This window comes from Anguilla anguilla, chromosome 12 (assembly GCF_013347855.1).
Source record: "Anguilla anguilla isolate fAngAng1 chromosome 12, fAngAng1.pri, whole genome shotgun sequence".
Taxonomy (NCBI): Eukaryota; Metazoa; Chordata; class Actinopteri; order Anguilliformes; family Anguillidae; genus Anguilla; species Anguilla anguilla.
The window spans coordinates 6007757-6024804 of NC_049212.1; the positions used below are offsets into that span (position 1 = coordinate 6007757).

The window sequence follows — 17048 nt, forward strand, 5'->3', positions numbered from 1 at the left end:
GAGGAACGGGCGAGCGGTTCGGACCGCACAAAGTGACCGTAAAATAGAAATAAATGTGATGGCTGGTGACCATCTCTAGTACATTACCTTACAGGCATTTAGCAGACGCTCTTACCCAGAGCGACTTGATAACTTTTTACATTGCATCCAGTTATACAGGTGGATATATACTGGAGCGATGCAGGTTAAGTACCTTGCTCAAGGGTACGATGGCAGTGTCCTACACGGGACTCAAATCTGCGATCTTTAGGTTACAAGACCAACACCTTAGCCATTATACGACACTGCCACCCAATATGCAACCCGCCTAATATCGAAGCCCAGCTGCTTAGGGGCGCCCAGAAACAGGATTGGAGTGACGGGTCTTCACTGCCGCTTCTCAGTACTGCTGCATTCAGCAGTACCGCCGTCAGAGCGGTCCTGGAAAGGAAGTGATGTCGATGCCGCGCCGCCCCGCTGGGTACGGCCCCCCTTCCCCCCTTCCCCCCCTCCTACCAGGTAGTACAGACTGTGAAAATTGAGGAGCGCTCAAAAGCTCTGCCTCAGTCTAGACCCTCTCTGTCTGGGGCCGGTCCGCCCCGCACGCCATCGATTCTGTCCGGATCAATCCGCTTCCCAGAGTCGCTGAAATGCCCGCCGGCCAGCTTCCTCAACGCCCGCCTTTGAAATGATTCCGCTGGGAGGAAGTTGCACTTGCTTGGTCTCTCAACCGGAGTTTTCTATGGGTTGGAGTTTTACTTTAAATACTTTAGTAGTAATGCATGCAATAAAAGTAAATGTAAAAATACTAAACAAAAAAAAAACAAAAACAAAAAAAAAAAAACAATAAAAACATAATGATATGAGTGCTTGCTGTAAAAGCTGCACTTTGGATTTAGGATTGTATATCTATAAGAGATTCATTGTAATTGCTACCCTCAGACACAAAATGAGTTTTTAACTTTAGTCAATGAGTGCACTGTGAGATGTTTATTTCAAATATGAACACAGGATACATATCAACATAGATTATACTGCTGGACTGTGGAGACCACCATAGTACAAATTACACATATCTTCCAGTGAGGGATTTCAGCATATTAAAATTTCATCGAGAAATGCACAAATCTCCACTTTAGTTGGGTTCATCAATGTTATCTTGTGGTTTCAGTCTACTTTTTAATCTATCTTTTTATGTGCTTTCTGTGCATCTTTGTTTGTATTGCTATTTTCAATATGCATATTGCCAAATATGCATAACTGCCAGTATAATTACATGAAAACACATTTAAATCTGGATAATACCAAGTTAAAAACAATTCAGTAGAATCTAAATGATATACTGTTAAATTGTTCAGTCAAACATGTGTGCTTAGATGTTGAGATCATAATTCATCCAATTGGAACACAATGAGTTAAAAAAATGGATGACATCACTGGAAGCAATACTGATTAGAATATAGCTGCATGCATATAAGAATATTAATTTGATTTCTCAGTTGAAGTCGTTATTAAAAAAAGAAAAGGAAATCACGTTTTTGATTTAATGAAGTTACTGTAAAAATGAGAGCTTGTTCTTGGCATCTCTGGATCCGTGTTATGAAAATATAATTGAACACTGGCATACCATTAGGGCCAGACTGGCTGTGGGTTGAGTTTGTCAAGCAAAGCATTATATATTTTAATGGGATTATTATAAAATACTGTAAGTTATTACAATTGATATGCCCTTCTCTTAAGTAACATGTTTCTGTTCACCTATTTCATAGCCTCGGTTATCGGTTCAATAAATGGACGTGTGAACCAAAGACACAGCGGGAGCTTGACAAGTCAAAAGCTTGCATTAAGGGTTATATTTTATAATTTGCTGGTCTAGTACTGCTTGAGTTTATTGAAAGAGACATAAAGAAATTTCATATAGTGAAAGAAACACACTGTACATGACAACATTAGCATGTCGCTTACCTTGTTGCATAACCTGACATCGCTTGTAAACACAAAAAGCCCTTGCTATAATTTGTCAGAACCAATGCGCATACACAGAATGGCACTTACTCAGGAGGAACAGCTTTTTCCTGTTGCAGACCATTGGTGCTGTCCCTAACTAAATCTATAATAGAATACTTGACTAATCTAATCTAATCTAATCTGTGTCTCCAATAGCCCATTGCAAGTTCCTAATTTTATTTTTTTCCTTTGAATAACTGCAAACTCTATGTTCTACTCTGTGTCCCGCTGCAGTCTTTTCTACTGCCTAAGCAGCAACAACTTTACTCTTACACATTTATTCACTTTCAGCCAGATTCTTAAACATTGCAAACCATCTACTATTCAGAGATTTTCCACAATTGTTGTCAGTATTTAAAATGCTAACATCCTTTCCCGTTTGTGCTTGGATATTTTCAGCATTTGAGATTACAGTATGGAACTACCTATCAATCAAACAGCCACATCGGTCTTTGTGAAAGAATGCAGTGTGTATTGTATATTCAGCGTAAGCATTAATTATCTGGAGAATGGAGCCTATTTATTAGTCTTAAATAGCAGACATTCATTCTTTATAACCCATACATACACATATCTCTTTGGTATAGTCTGACCTTGAAGAGTGGCATATGTGTGTGTATATGTCTTTGTTCCAAACATTATGGAGGGCACTATATATATATATATATATATATATATATAGTATTATTATAGTTCCCTCCATAATGTTTCGAACAAACATTTGGCTCCGCATTCCACAATTTTGAAGACACAATAATGTTTGGGACGTATTAATGTTATGTTCAGTCAGGACCACTGTCATCAAAGTTAGAACATTTATTAACAATCTTTAAAGGCAAAGTAGTTATGTTTTGCCACATGGATCTGTTCTGGAAGGGCCCAGGCATCCATGCAAGCAGATAAGGCAGGGAGGGCAACAGCAAAACCCCCCTAGAGGGGTGCACACAGAACAGCTCCAGCAGCAAGGAGGACCATTAATCTTTAATTATACAGGACAGTATGTCTTTGGATGTGGGTGGAAATCCACTCAGAATCATGCAAACATGCAAACTTCACGCAGAAACAATATGGTCGGATTCAAATGCAGGACCTTCCTGCCATAAGGCGGTAGTGGCATCCTCTGCACCACTGTGCCACCCATAAGTGAGCTGCGGTGGTGGCAGGTCTTTCGACTAGCAGTCTGCAGCAAACATGCATGCAGGAGGAAGCAGGTTTGGTAAATGGACTGCATTTTTTTTCATAGAGCATTTTCCAGGAACTACTGCACAAAGTGCTTTACAATGACTGTCTCTCATTTACCCATTCACACACACACAAACACACACACACTCACACACCAACGACACAAGGCAGCCATGCAATGCACCAGCTCGTTGTGGTTCGTTGTCTTGCTCAAAGACACTTTGACACACCCAGAAGGCCGGGGATCAGACCGGTTTAGGCTGTGCAGGAGGAAGCAGCTTCATGAGCAGGGTGATACTGTTTTAACTGACCAGCGTGTTTATGTGAATGGACCGTGAAAGGCGACCATCACTAATCAGCCGAGCCATCGGTTGATTGAGCGGGGCTTGACTTGTATGGCCTGCCTGAACCACGCGACGCTCCGTTAAACGAAAGCAGTCCTGTTTATTACTCTGTCGCATATCCTCTGCTTGCAATCACTGCTTGAAGTCTTTGACCCATAGATACCATTAGGTTCAGAGTGGCAAGTGGTACTAGTGGCAACTGCCCACTGATTTTTTGAACCTTCAAGCACTTGTTACTGTTGCTAAAGCTAAGCATGTTCTTTCAATCGTTTTCCACTGCTGCACGTGAGATCCATTGGTTAATTTAATAAATAAATGATTAAATAATAGATAAATTAATAAACTCTCCATGATTTCTGCCTCTTTTTTCATTTTTCTGTAATTTTTAACAACTTTACCATGACTGCTGTGTGACTTTAGCCAATATTTTTAGTGACAGACACACAGCCATTATTGCTTGGCTGCAATAATGAATAGGTATTCATATTAATAATATGTACTGTGTTTGATGATTTTTTGCTCGGGAAATTGAAATTACGTGATCCTTTTTGCAAAGATTTTCGCTGTGCATATTTTAGGACTATGTCTGTGCCTCTGTCTTGCTTGTGCCTTAATTTAGGCCTGCTTAATTTAGTCTGCCCAATAATTAATTGCGCAGACTTTAGTAAATATGAAATACAGAATCAGCCACGCTTATATCTTCGCCTGTTATTTGCGCGGTCCTCCCTTAAATAAAAATGCATTAAGGACAGACGCGCATCTTGCGATGATTCACGTCGATCACACGTGCGCTGGGCTCCAGCGCCGTGCGCCTGTTTGACACAGAAGACGGCGTGTTTCTGGGGCAGAGTGCGTCATGTGCGCTTCTGAAAATAGCCGCTAAAGGCTCAGTAAATCTGGCTCTGAGAGCGCACAAACGTTCCTAAGCCCGGGCAGGGGGAAGTGTTTGTGCGGTTAGCAGCCACCGCGCAAGGTGTTCGGGAACATTTGCCGTCTGAGCTGGGCTCCAAGCCCTGTGAGGTTTTACCAGGCTCGAAAATCCCGTTTCTTTGCTGCCTCTCGCAGTTTATAAGAGCTGCTTTACAAATGCGCGTGCCCCCATTATTAGATAATGAGCTTCACATCAGAGGGAGGAAGCAACCCTTCTAAAGACATTTGTACTAAGAAAGCAGTATCAACACGCTCCTGTGTACATGTGGATGTGGTTCTCTCTCAATGTACTCAGTGTTAACTCTGGTGGTTCTTCAATAATCTTGTTGTGCCAGATGTTGTACACTGAACCAAAGCCAGATGCAGAGATAGTTTTCAAACGAATGTCAGCTGAAAGTCATCATCTTGAAAAACGGGGAAAAGGTATTGTTTGTCTTTTTGTACAATTGTCCTTTAATGTGTCTAATTGGAGATTAGCATTCATTCTAACGCTGATAAGGCAATGCACATTTGGCAATTTATAAAATGAGAGAAATGTTTGGTTTGCTTTAATCTCGGACTTGTCATTGACATTGTCACAGCTCAGTAGTCTAATCAATGGGCTGAACATACACTGAATGTTAAGTCAGCAATATTTAGCCTGCTTGCTCAATTGGGTGTGTAAATGCCGAATTTTCAGCGGGATTAGTCGCCATTAATTCTGTTGACTCATTTCGGAGATTGAAATGGCAATTAGATGCATGAACGGTACCTTTGCTGTGGTCAGTCGATTTGAAACCGTGAGCTGTTAGTGGCTCGAGTGAAGCTCTCCCTTCACAACTAGAAAAAGGCAACAAAATCTTGGGGTATTCATGTTGTTTCAGGGGCTGGCTATGTGAGTCTTCAGGGTGAAAGGCATATTATCCAGCTATTGCAAGACAAATATTTATACAGGCTATCATGTAAAATCACTTCTGTGTTTTTACCTGCTCAGTGACTACACATGGTCTAGCTAAATCTGACACTACAAGCATCTGCTGAAATACTGACAACTGTGTATTGCAGTTTAAGAAGGGTACAGCTACTAAAAATAGAGTAATTCTCTATTGATGAGTATTGATGAACGGCTATCCTCCAGAACAAATGTTTCCCATCTGATGGGTCTCCGAGGAGCTCTGTGTGAGTCTGAAATGGTGACATCATAAAAGCAATTGGAAAAAAGCAGTCTTTTGAAAGTCTGTTAATCTTGTAGGCTTGTGTGGAGGTAGTGAGGTATATTTGACATAAATGGGGGGACTGATAAATTCAATTTGGCTTGAATTACATAAAACATCTCACCTGTCCCATTCAAAATTCCAAATCATGTTTAACTCCTGCAGTATTTCCTAAAAAAAATGTAACAGCTTTTATCCAAAGTGTGACACTGATAACCAAATGGGTGCGAATGTGATAGTGTTATAATGGTTTCTCTACCTGAAGAAGTACACACTGTACGTTTAATCTTCGGGGAACTGTTCAAACGCCTCTGACTGGTGTCACAGTCCCCCCTTTCTTCTACACAGCTGCACAATTTTAAATTGGACGTTCTAACAAGCGCTCTTATTAGCGGGCTTGCAACAGTCACGGGACGTTCTGTTCACGTTTAGCCGTAATGATGAGGATCAACACAGCGGAGCGCGATCCTCTGTCCATCAGGGTCTGCATCGGCGGGATAATTGCGCTCTTCACATGACGTGATGGAGAGAAGGAAACGCGTGTATTGGCCTGTGTGAAGTCACGCTGGCACTGGGTCGGGGTGGGGGCGGGGGTGGAGGGGGGTAAGGCTCCCCGTCCCTCTGTCCTCGGTATTGAGGAGAAGGAGAAGAAAGGTGTTTTGACGTGACGTCCCAACCCCTCCGGCCTGGTCTCTCGTCATTCCCTGGAACAACGGCTGGTCGCCATGGTAGCGCTAGGTTTGGGAAGGGGGCTAGGCAAAATTAGGGGCCTCCCACCAGTCAAAGTCAGTCTGGAGGTGGAGCAGGGGAGCTTCAACACATTGTACATTCAGACCATAGAACAGAATACCAGCTAAGTCTGCTTGCAGGCCAAAGGTCACAATGTATTTTCTCATAAATATACCCAAAGATAAAGCACCACAAATTGAGCCCACGATTGCATACAGTGTCTACGCAGACCACAGAAATAGAACTCAGAGGGAGTATGTGGACATGAAGACATGAACAGATGAGGATTATAATCCTATCCAGATGCCATTAGATTGTATATAGATAATATACTTAACGTGATATAAAATTCCTCTCAGCACCACAGTGTATGGGTAAATGATGATAAATACATTTTATTTAAGTCCTTGTATTAAACCTAAAGGCTTAGAGCAACGCTGAAACGCTAAGCCGAAATGTAGACTAAACCATTCCGTTCTGAAGCTTACATTTGTACCATGACCTCTAATGGTCTCAGCCATTGGAGTTGCTAGGGAGATTGCTCAATATGGCAGTGTATTGCATTTAATTGTGATTCTTCCATAAATGCTATTTTTTTCATTTCATTTTGATTAAGCAAGGCTAGAAACGACCGTGCATGAAGGACCTGCGCTAAGTCCTGTGCAACACAAGGAAAGCAGAGGCTATATATAGCTCCGATCATTATTAGTGTGAAGAACATCTTCTGCAGGACTCTGGAGCTGAGACAGAGGGTGGGCCCTTTTTCTGTTTTTCACTGAAAGAAGAAAATCTCTGAATTGCTAAGTTTAAAGATCAAAGACGGCTCTGCCCGGGAGCCGTAGCAGAGGTACACAATCGGGGACCCAAGCACACGTAACGCGTCCCCGGTGGCGTGCCGACGATCCCTCAGGCTCTCGCACGGGAAGCAAACCTCTGACCTCAGTAATACACGATTAAAATCCACTTATCTTCCCTGGAGTAATGATGGTGCTCTCTCTCGGTGATTTGCAGAGGCCACATCTGGCCGCTATTAGACGCTCAACATCTGCTCTGTAGCTGGAGATAATAAAAGATGGGGGATGCGCCATTTACCAGCGCGTCCTGCTTATAGGAGCGTGTCACCATTACCTATCCGAAGGAATTACAGGAGCATTAACCTAGCACCCTTTCGCTGACTTCTACAGATCTATTGGTGCCAATGTGGCACTTGACCTGTTGAAACGCTTGGAATGAATGCAGTTTAATTGCTCTCTTAATGCCTCCACATTTCTGTCTGGCTGGATACAATTTATTAACATCTCTCCTGTTGTAATGGTCATTTGAAACCCCGGGGAATGCGGATGCTTCGGTCGTCATGAGAAATGTCCGTGAATATTGTGAAGGCTGGAAAGTTTTTGTGTGTGTGGAGCAATTTTTACATGTGTGTGGAGAGTTTTGTGTGTGCGGAACAGTTTTTGTGCATGTGGAGCATTTTTTGTGTGTGCGGAGTAGTTTTTGTGTGTGCAGAGAAGTTTCTGCGCCCGGACCAGTTTTTGTGTGCATATAGGGGGGGGGAGGGCATCATCCTGGTAGCCCTTCTCTACTGGCCACCGTGCTCAGACTCCTCCCCTCTTCCTGATGTCATGCAGATGCTTGTTCCCTATTGGTCAGTGGGCTGACTGACAGATTTATTTATTCTTACACCACTGCCAATGTACTCCCCTCCAACACCTCACACACACACACACACACAAAGACAAACATACACACACACACACACACACATGCACACATTGCAGTACTGTAATAGGTCCATTGGAGAACAGGTCACATCTCTCTGTAGGGCTGAGGTGTTGACGAGCAGCACCATGGCCGGGTTGCGCTCCGACGGCATGGGGGGGTCTTTGGCCCAGCTCAATACAGAAACCCCTGCCTGGAACAGCCTGGGACACACCTTCCCTTTGCTACCTCCGGAGGGCCAGAGCACACAGTTTGCGGAAACATTGCTCTTCGCTCACATTGTCTCGTTTGTCAATCTGTTCATATATTTCTCCTATATTTGCTGTCGTATGATAAACTCACTCCGGATTCAGGAACGCGTTGTGTGAATTCCTTATGTTTGCTGCCACATGCGTATATTGACGAAACTAAATTAGAGGCGCTTCACGTGATTGTGTAATGAGCATGATTCCAAACCCATATATCAGACCATGCCGACAGTGTTCTTGTTAATCTGCCCAGACTTTATCATGCAAAGTGACAAAAGAAAAAAAAAGTTTCAAAAAGTTGAAATCGGCATCCTGCTGACAGAAGTAGAATGGAGAAAACGAAATATTTTATTCATCAGCGCGAGCGCTGGCGTGACGAGGACAGATTAAGGTAAAGCCTGGCAGGTGGTAGCAAATGCAGCAAATGAAGTTACATCTGTCACGCGCGCGCTGCCGGAAAGAAAGCAAAAATTATTTTCAAAACGGAGTCAAAGAAATACGGTATTTAGATGCGGTAGCACAGCTACAAGATGAGGACGAGGATCTGCAAGCCTGTCAGAAATCGATGACGGCCTAGCTGCCATTACTGGGGAGATGCCCAGGGAGAGTTGGATGGTCGGGGGGGGGGGTGTACAGCGGTACAGAAGGTTGGCAAGGTATAAAGGGGCCAGATTACTGAGAGCTTTATAGGTGATGAGCAGTAATTTGAACTGAATTCTTTGCTGAATGGGGAGCCGGTGGAGGTTTTGAACGACAGAAGCGATGTGGTCTCTTGACCGGTAGTGGATGAGCAAACGAGTTCTAGACATATTGCGGTTTTTTCGGGTTTTGGAGGAAGTGTCGTAAAGGATACTATTGTGATAGTCAAGTCTTGAGGTGATAAGTGCATGAATAGGGGTTTCGGCAGCTGAGAAAGGAAGTGACTGATATAGGCAAGCAGTGCTTTTAAGCATGTAGAGGATAAATAGGAGAGGGCCTAGCACTGAACCTTGGGGAACACCATCGGAGACTGGGGCTGTTACATTTGTAGTGTTGATGTTAATGAAATAATGTCCGTCTGAAAGGTATTATTTCAACCAGGAAACTTTCCCGGAGACTCAGGTGGTAAGTTTGCAATGTTTGAAAGGGCCCATTATTTAGTGGGGAGCTTTTGTAAACTGAAGGCCCAATTCTGTGAAATTCCCATGCATATGAGGCCCATGGGGACGGGTGGGGTTTAAATATTAATTAACTTCAGATGAGCAGGTGGATTATGTGTTATCGCTGTGGCAACTCCAACACCTCCCCAACCCAGACACCAGCTCATGTGCTCACTGACATAGTGCTTGAGGGACAAAAGATTCAGCAGGGAATTAAAACGATAAATTACACACTGATATAAAGAAATAATACTCCACAAAAAAATCCCCGGAGCAGTAACAGGGCTGCTCTTGTACTCGTGACAATAAATAACCGGTAAATCAGGCTGCTTCTTTCTGTACTGCGATGCTCAGTAGGCAAGTTTATTCAAAACATACCTCAGAATGACTTAATTACTGATGAGCCCTCACTGGAACTACATTATTGGATTGGGGACCAGGTTAATCTGGCAGACCTGGATCTGGTCGATCAGGTATGACCATGTTTCAGGCTGAGGTTGTGCAGGACACAGCAAGCCAAAATAATTCTGCTGACTTTCTCCGGGGTACAGAGAAGGGTTCCCCCCTGTATGTCCATGCGCATCCACGCGCTTCCAACATTGCTGAATTGCTGAATTATCACGTGTTATAAACCATAAAATATATTTCATCATCGTTCTCATATTGGTAACAGAATAATCCCAGAATATGTTTGTTGTTTCAGTTTAGGAAATTTATATTTCAGAGTATTCATCTGACATTTTCAGCAGAGGAACATGAATTTATGTTTTCATCACAAAGGACAGCAAGGTTTTGGTGTGTTTTCATATACACAACAAAATATACTTGGTCTTGACCGAGTGTACATTTCTGTTGGATGTAAGAACAAATCGGAGCTACTAAAAGTTTGATGAATCCCCAAATGTTTGGAATTTCCCCTCAACTAACGATTCATGCACAGATTTGTTCTGCTCACGTTTCATGAATGAAATGAAATCCCGAAGAGCGGGAAACTGACACCCAACAAACCGCCTTTTGAATGAACTCCGTGTGCTCTGAGAGCGATAACTGTCGACCGCGACCGTGCTCTCGCGTGTAAATGAGGGTCGCTCGGTCGCGTCGCCTCCCGGGCGGATCACACAGAGGCGCTGATGGCGCGCCGAAGGCCGCTACCGCCGCGCAGAAAGACGCCGCTGTCGGCTCGTCGCAGGTGCGCACGCACGGCCTCTTAAAACGGCGGCGGCGTGCAGGAGACGGGGGCAGCCGCAAATTTGCATCCGTCTTACAGAGCTCCCCCGCGGCACTCGGAGATAGATGCAGGGGAGTGTGGCGGATTTTCCGCTCGCGTACCCTGGAAGTCGGAGGGAAGGAAAGTGTCGCCGCATCTCGGAAACTGCATTTGGAGAATCGGTTAGAACAAAAAATCCCATCCATAATGTAAACTCATGCATACGCAGGCATGGATGTATTATTCATGTTTTTTTTTTTTTTCTTCTGTCACAGAATAAGTGTTAAAGATTGTCAAATGCACACAATGGCAGGCCAGCCGCACCCTGAACTGCGTATGAAAATGTATTCTTGCATTAAAATTGCATATGTATATTCTGCCTGGGCAGCATTGACTTGCGCACCTTCAAGTCAAAATACACTGAAGGGATTGTATGAAAACCTATACAAATTATTTTATTTCTCTCCCAAAAAATAAACCAGCATTCTGAAAGGTTTAAATTGCTATCAGCTATGTCATTGGTGAAATCAGCTGTTATCACATTTCATTTTCCCTTTACTTTTCAGTGATTGTCATGATAACTGGGAGGTTACTGTTGTATGTAAACATGGTAATACATTTACAACAGGGTTCCAATTGGAATTGGAATTTGGGGGGAAAAAATACCCAGGATGCAAATTTGAAGATGATTTGGAATGGCAGGAAGTATAATTTAAATAAATCATACTCATTTATAGAGAATGAAAACCTCATTCACAATATGCATCTGAGCTCTCAAAAACATCTTAGCACTGCAATCAATCACCCATTGCAAAAATGACATTAGATCAGATTCCAGTGTTATGAAAACCTTGTCCATTGTCAGTTTGTCTTCTGTTATTTTTACAGAACATATATTCTGAGAAGCGTATCAAATATCTAAAATTGAAATACAGTATCATAGACTTCATTCAACTTATCTTTTAGTATTAGCAGACTACCGTGCTTCATAGTAACATCATTCATATGAGAGTATTGTTTAAATTGGTAAATGGTTAATTGATACAGTACATTAGGCACTGCAATTTCATTAAATTTCCTTTAATTCTAATTCAAATGCTATATCATGAAGTAGCTGTATCATCTACTTCAGTTCAAATTCAAGAACTGAATTGGAATATATCAGCACTTTCATTTCAGTTCACAATTAAACACATCCTCTGATTTGAAAATAATTTCATGGTGCAACACTGTTTATGAACTGTTTATGCACAGTTATTAAGATAACTCATCTCAGGTCTTTTAAGGTAGAGGATTTTTCAGAGAAATCTATGGTCTTCCATAATCAATGTCTGAAGTGCACCACTGAAGTTACAGATAGAGTGCATTAGATTGAATCTGTTATTTATATGTGCTCAGTACACAACCAATGCTTCTCCTGTGACCCGCGATGTGTCATCTCATCAGTTAGAACCAACCCAGGAAGAGCTTGACTTCAAACAGGAAGTGCACCAAAGGCGCTTTGACTTGGACCGAAAAGCTTTGGCTCCAAAGGAGCCTTCGCATGCACTGGGTCTAATGCGCCTTTTGAACAACTTTATTTTGAGAAGCGCTCCTTTTGAAGAGGTGGAGATCTGTTGCTCGGCAGCAGGTGTTGGGCGGAGACGGGGAGCCGGTGCCAAAGGGTGGGGGCGGGTGGGTGGGTGGGTGGGGGGGGGCGGTAGTCGAGCCACCTGCCCATGGCTAATGACAGTCATCTCCCAGCCGCCTGTCAGTCTCCTCTCTTTCGGAGGTGAGGGAGATGTCTGCCATCTCTCCCTCCCACATCCCCCTAACAGCCGGTAGGTGTGGAGGGAGGGCTCGGTCTTCCTCCCACTAACGTCAGCCAGATGTCTGAGCCCCTGAACGGCACTTTACAGCAGCGGGCATGGAGGTCCAGCCTGCCTGAAATGTGTCATTTTCAGATTTCACATTGAACAAGGAGCTTTCCGTTTTGAGTTGAGGCTCAAATTATGATAATGGTGCCCAGAGTTCTCTTTATGCAGATCTCATACCTGCATTTCATATACAGCACAGTCCAGAAGTATTCAGACAGGGACACAATTTTATTTTATTTTTGCCTCGTACTCCAGCATACTGGAGGCCATGAGGTTGAGGTTAAAGTGTATGAGATCAAATTGCAGACTAATTTTCAGGTATTTGCATCCATATTGGGTGATCTGTGTAAGAATTACAGCAATTTTACACACGGTCCCCTTATTTCAAGGGACCGAAAGTTATTGGACAAATGAACATAATGTCATCATCAGATTTAGTGCTTGTTGGAAATCGTGAGTGTAAGGGCTCTATTTTCTGGGATTGATGGTGCATGGGTGGAGTCTGAATGGGCGCACTGGGCGTGGCTACTGAATTTAGGTATTCTCATGAACAGAGGCAAGGGGCACAAAGTGCATGGCACAGGTGGAAAGTGGGCTGGATTATATACAGGCAGAGTACATTATCAGTGGGCGTATTGCAGCTGGATTCAATCATAGCCAATGAAATCACCTCTTGTCATTCCCTTTAAGAGTCATGCACTTGGTGCACCAGTGTGTGCACCAATATCTGTGGTCTACCACTGTAGTGGAAGACAAAGATATATTTTCTCCCAAGACTTTCATTTGCAGAAAAAAAAAAATTGTTCAAATGAATCTCATACATAAAATAAATTTGTTTGAATACGTTTGCATTTTCTTCCGGCAAAATTTCAATAAAACATTGCCTGAATGCATAATTATTATGTGCCAGTTTAATTCCCCATTAAACATGTTGCTAAGTGTCTTAAATGCACCATGTTATAACTAAGAAATAATGACAACAGCATCTTGAAGTTTTATTAAACAGAACCAGGGAAGCTCATTACAATGTCAATTCATCTGTTCCTAGCAGTAAACTGACTCGACTGTTGGTCAAATAAAATTTAAGAAATGATAATGCACAAAGTCCACAATTGATTCACAAGAAATGCATAGCTTACCTAAACTGAACTGAACTGATCAACCTTTAGAGGGGAATCCCCTTTGGGGTTACATTGGAGGACTGCTGGCAGTTGCATATGTTGCAGGCAACTTTCTCCTTGGCTATTATTGTTTCTCCAAATGGAATAGAACTCATAATGCTGTATTTCCAAATTGCACTCCTGAGGTGCAGTGGAGGAGTAAAACTTTTTCTTGGCTCCTCCATTTTAAATGTACTGCCTACATGCTACACAGATACCATGACCCCCCCCCCCCCCATGAACTTATTCTTAGTCTACCTAATGTATACCCTCCAGACTAAACAATAACATGGCTTTTTCTTTATCGATCTCTTTGATATTGAGCGCTACTGCATGATGTTACAATAGCACATGAGGTGATAACTAATAGAGTTAGTTTGCATATAGTCCATGTAGCTTGCATATAGCTACAGCCTAATACAGTGTACTACAGTCACGTAATTGAAATAAAAACATTGTTCAAGTTCTGTTTACTGCATTCTTCTCATTACAAATGGGTGTAAGAAAAATAATGGAATACAATACCAGTGGGACCAGAGTGCAGTGTAAGAACAGCCGTAAACAATTGAAAACATAAATAAATACAGGAACTAAGATAAAAAAGAAAAATGACAATGAACAATGCATTTTTCCTTTTTAGGGGGTTTATTTCAAATTCAGATTGGACAGCATATGATCCATGAAAGCGGTTGATTGGCGTTTGAATAGGTTATGATCATGGGAGCAATTATTAGCAACTCACCTTACGGTGGGCTGTGACTTAGACCTGGTCTGAGCAAGCGGGCAGCACAGGCGCGAATCACAGACTACGCTGACACCGAAATTGCAGTGCGCTGCTCGATTTTCCCTGACACGTTCCCAACTGCGCCTCTACTACCACGCCGGCGTCCTCAAAATTACCAACGGGCTTGAGCGCGTCAAAACCTTTGATGAAAATGTCGTTTCGCCAGTGTGACTGCTCGCCACACACCACGCACCGGCCGAAGGCCTGAATGTATATTCTGTACAATACTTCCGCCTCAACTGAGAAATGTGTCCATATTAGCATAACTATCCACCAAGGGTGAAACCTGAATATTATATGTGGAAGCAAATGACAAAATGGGGGGAGTGTGGGATCCATATTTAAACAGCAAATGAATTAATTATCTGCTTGAAAAGGAAATTTTATCACAAAGGGTTTTGTCAAGAACCCCAGAGGGCATTTCTTGCCATTGGAAACATTTCTCTCATAATGTAGACTATAACTGTCTGCTTCCAATTTGCATTTTGAATATTCAAAATGTGACAGACCTGTGCCGTGCACAGTGAAGACAGTTAATAAGGGATCTGAGGAGTTGTGTTTAATTGAATTATGTTGGATTTTGTGTGCAATACAATGTAGCTCCATTGACAAACTGAAACGAATTCAGACTGCTCTAAACAGATGCACAATGCAAAGTTAATTGGTTTCTTTTAAAATACTTGACTGGGGTGTACAAACCTTTTAAGCGATGCCCTGAAGGTATCATCCATGCTTTTTGTGATTTAAACTGATGTCATTTTCATTAAAAATATTTAATTGATATTTAATTGGTAAACTGTGGATAACAGCCATGTTTTAATACCTAAAAGTTAGATGTAAGGACAAAGTTACTGAAATTAGCTGCAATTAATCACAGGAAGCATAGTTAAATTAACATCATTTAAGGCTTTATCAATGAAGCTTAGTATGGGTAAAGCTGCCACACAGAAAACCGTAGGATAAAACAAAAGGTTTCTTCTACTTATCCATTTCCCAGGGGAGAAACTTTAAACAAATATACATGATAATATATTCTATATATTGCTAATATTTCAAAACAGCCAATATTTCAATGTTCTAGATTTATTTATTTATTTGTTTTTGATGTCAAAAGCACAAAAAGACCGGATGCAATGATTGGCTAAAGTCATTAAATATCTTACGTCGAATGAGCAGCAAACAAGTTAATCCGGTACAATCGCTGTCTTGTGAAGTGTAGAAGGAAAGATGCGCCAGTCAAAATAAAAGCATTTACATGATCATATGAAATACTGTCAGATACAAACAATAAAAATGTGTTTTATTTTTTCTGTTTAGCATTTTTTTTGCACAAACACAGTATAATATTAATGAATAATAACACCTTTTTCCATACATGCCTAATAGCATTGCAATGTTACTACATGATACCACAACCTAATAAATATTCCCCGTGACCTAAGTTTGGCTGACCAACCCATAGTTTGCGCACCACTGGTCTAAACAAGAACTTACTAGCCGAGCAAGAGTGTCAAGGACAATTATTATACGCAGTTTGGCAGAGTGCAGTAAGAATTACATGGATCTCCTCTCTCTCCATTGAAAATGAATGACTTCCATCTAGAGAACTGCAGGAATGCTGTGTGTGGTGAAAATCTGGGGTAACAATCATTTCACGATCCAATCCTTTTTGACCGAAATGTGGCTTTGAGTTCTTGGTGAATTTGGGGAACACATAAAAAAAGGATAAGAGTGTTTTTTTTTTGTTTTTTTTTTTAAATATTGGCATCATTGAAGGAGATAAGCCTTTTCAGTGAAAATAAATAAATAAAATGAGAATTTACTTTGTGGGCTGTCATAAATTAGATTTGTGGAGAGGGAGAGAGAGAAAGAGAGAGACAGAGAGAGAGAGAGAAAGAGAGAGACAGAGAGAGAGAGAGAAAGAGAGAGAACGAGAGATAGAGAGACAGGGAGAGAGAGAGAACGAGAGAGACAGGGAGAAAGAGAATGAGGGAGACAGAGAGAGAGAAATGAGAACAGGTTATTATGCATAACAACTTTGATCCTGAGCTCAGGTAACCCCCCACCACCCTGTGTCTGATTATTCTGTTCATTCCTGAAATACAAATGTGGTTTGGTCCCGTCATTTGACTTCATCACGCACTGGCAGAGTGCACCAGCAATGAAGTGCAGGATGTCTGCTTGTAATTGCTACCATTCTGCTCCATATCATCCACCAGTGATTCAGTTTTTGTTCTTCACAACCCCTTCTCTGCCCTCCTCTCCCTGCAGGTGAATGGACAGCTTCGCCCAGCAGAGCTTGCACTTTTAGCACCGCGCGCCCGCACCCATGCCCCTGGGCCACTGCTGCCACGCCCCGCCGTCTGGCACTCCGTCCGCATGTAGCCGCCTACGTCCGCTCGGCTCCCCCTGCCTCCCACCCCCGGCGGGGCGTTCGTGAGGTGCTGCCCCACGCCAAGCCACACCAGATAGAGGTACCGCACGCGCCAAAACACACTCGATCGGTCGTGTGATGCGAGCGGGGAGCCGACCGCTGCGATTTTCACTCAGCATTTAGAGATGTTAAAAAAA

General features: G+C 42.5%; 1 protein-coding gene across 2 annotated transcripts in view; it reads left to right on the forward strand.

The window, feature by feature from the left end:
• Nucleotides 1-17048, forward strand: part of zgc:172282 (leucine-rich repeat and fibronectin type III domain-containing protein 1-like protein) — a 120939-nt gene that overhangs the window by 27200 nt on the left and 76691 nt on the right. For both annotated transcript variants that reach the window (XM_035383738.1, XM_035383736.1), the window contains exon 2: nucleotides 16749-16951. The gene's annotated coding sequence lies outside the window, so the exon portion shown is untranslated. The remainder of the gene's footprint in view (nucleotides 1-16748; nucleotides 16952-17048) is intronic.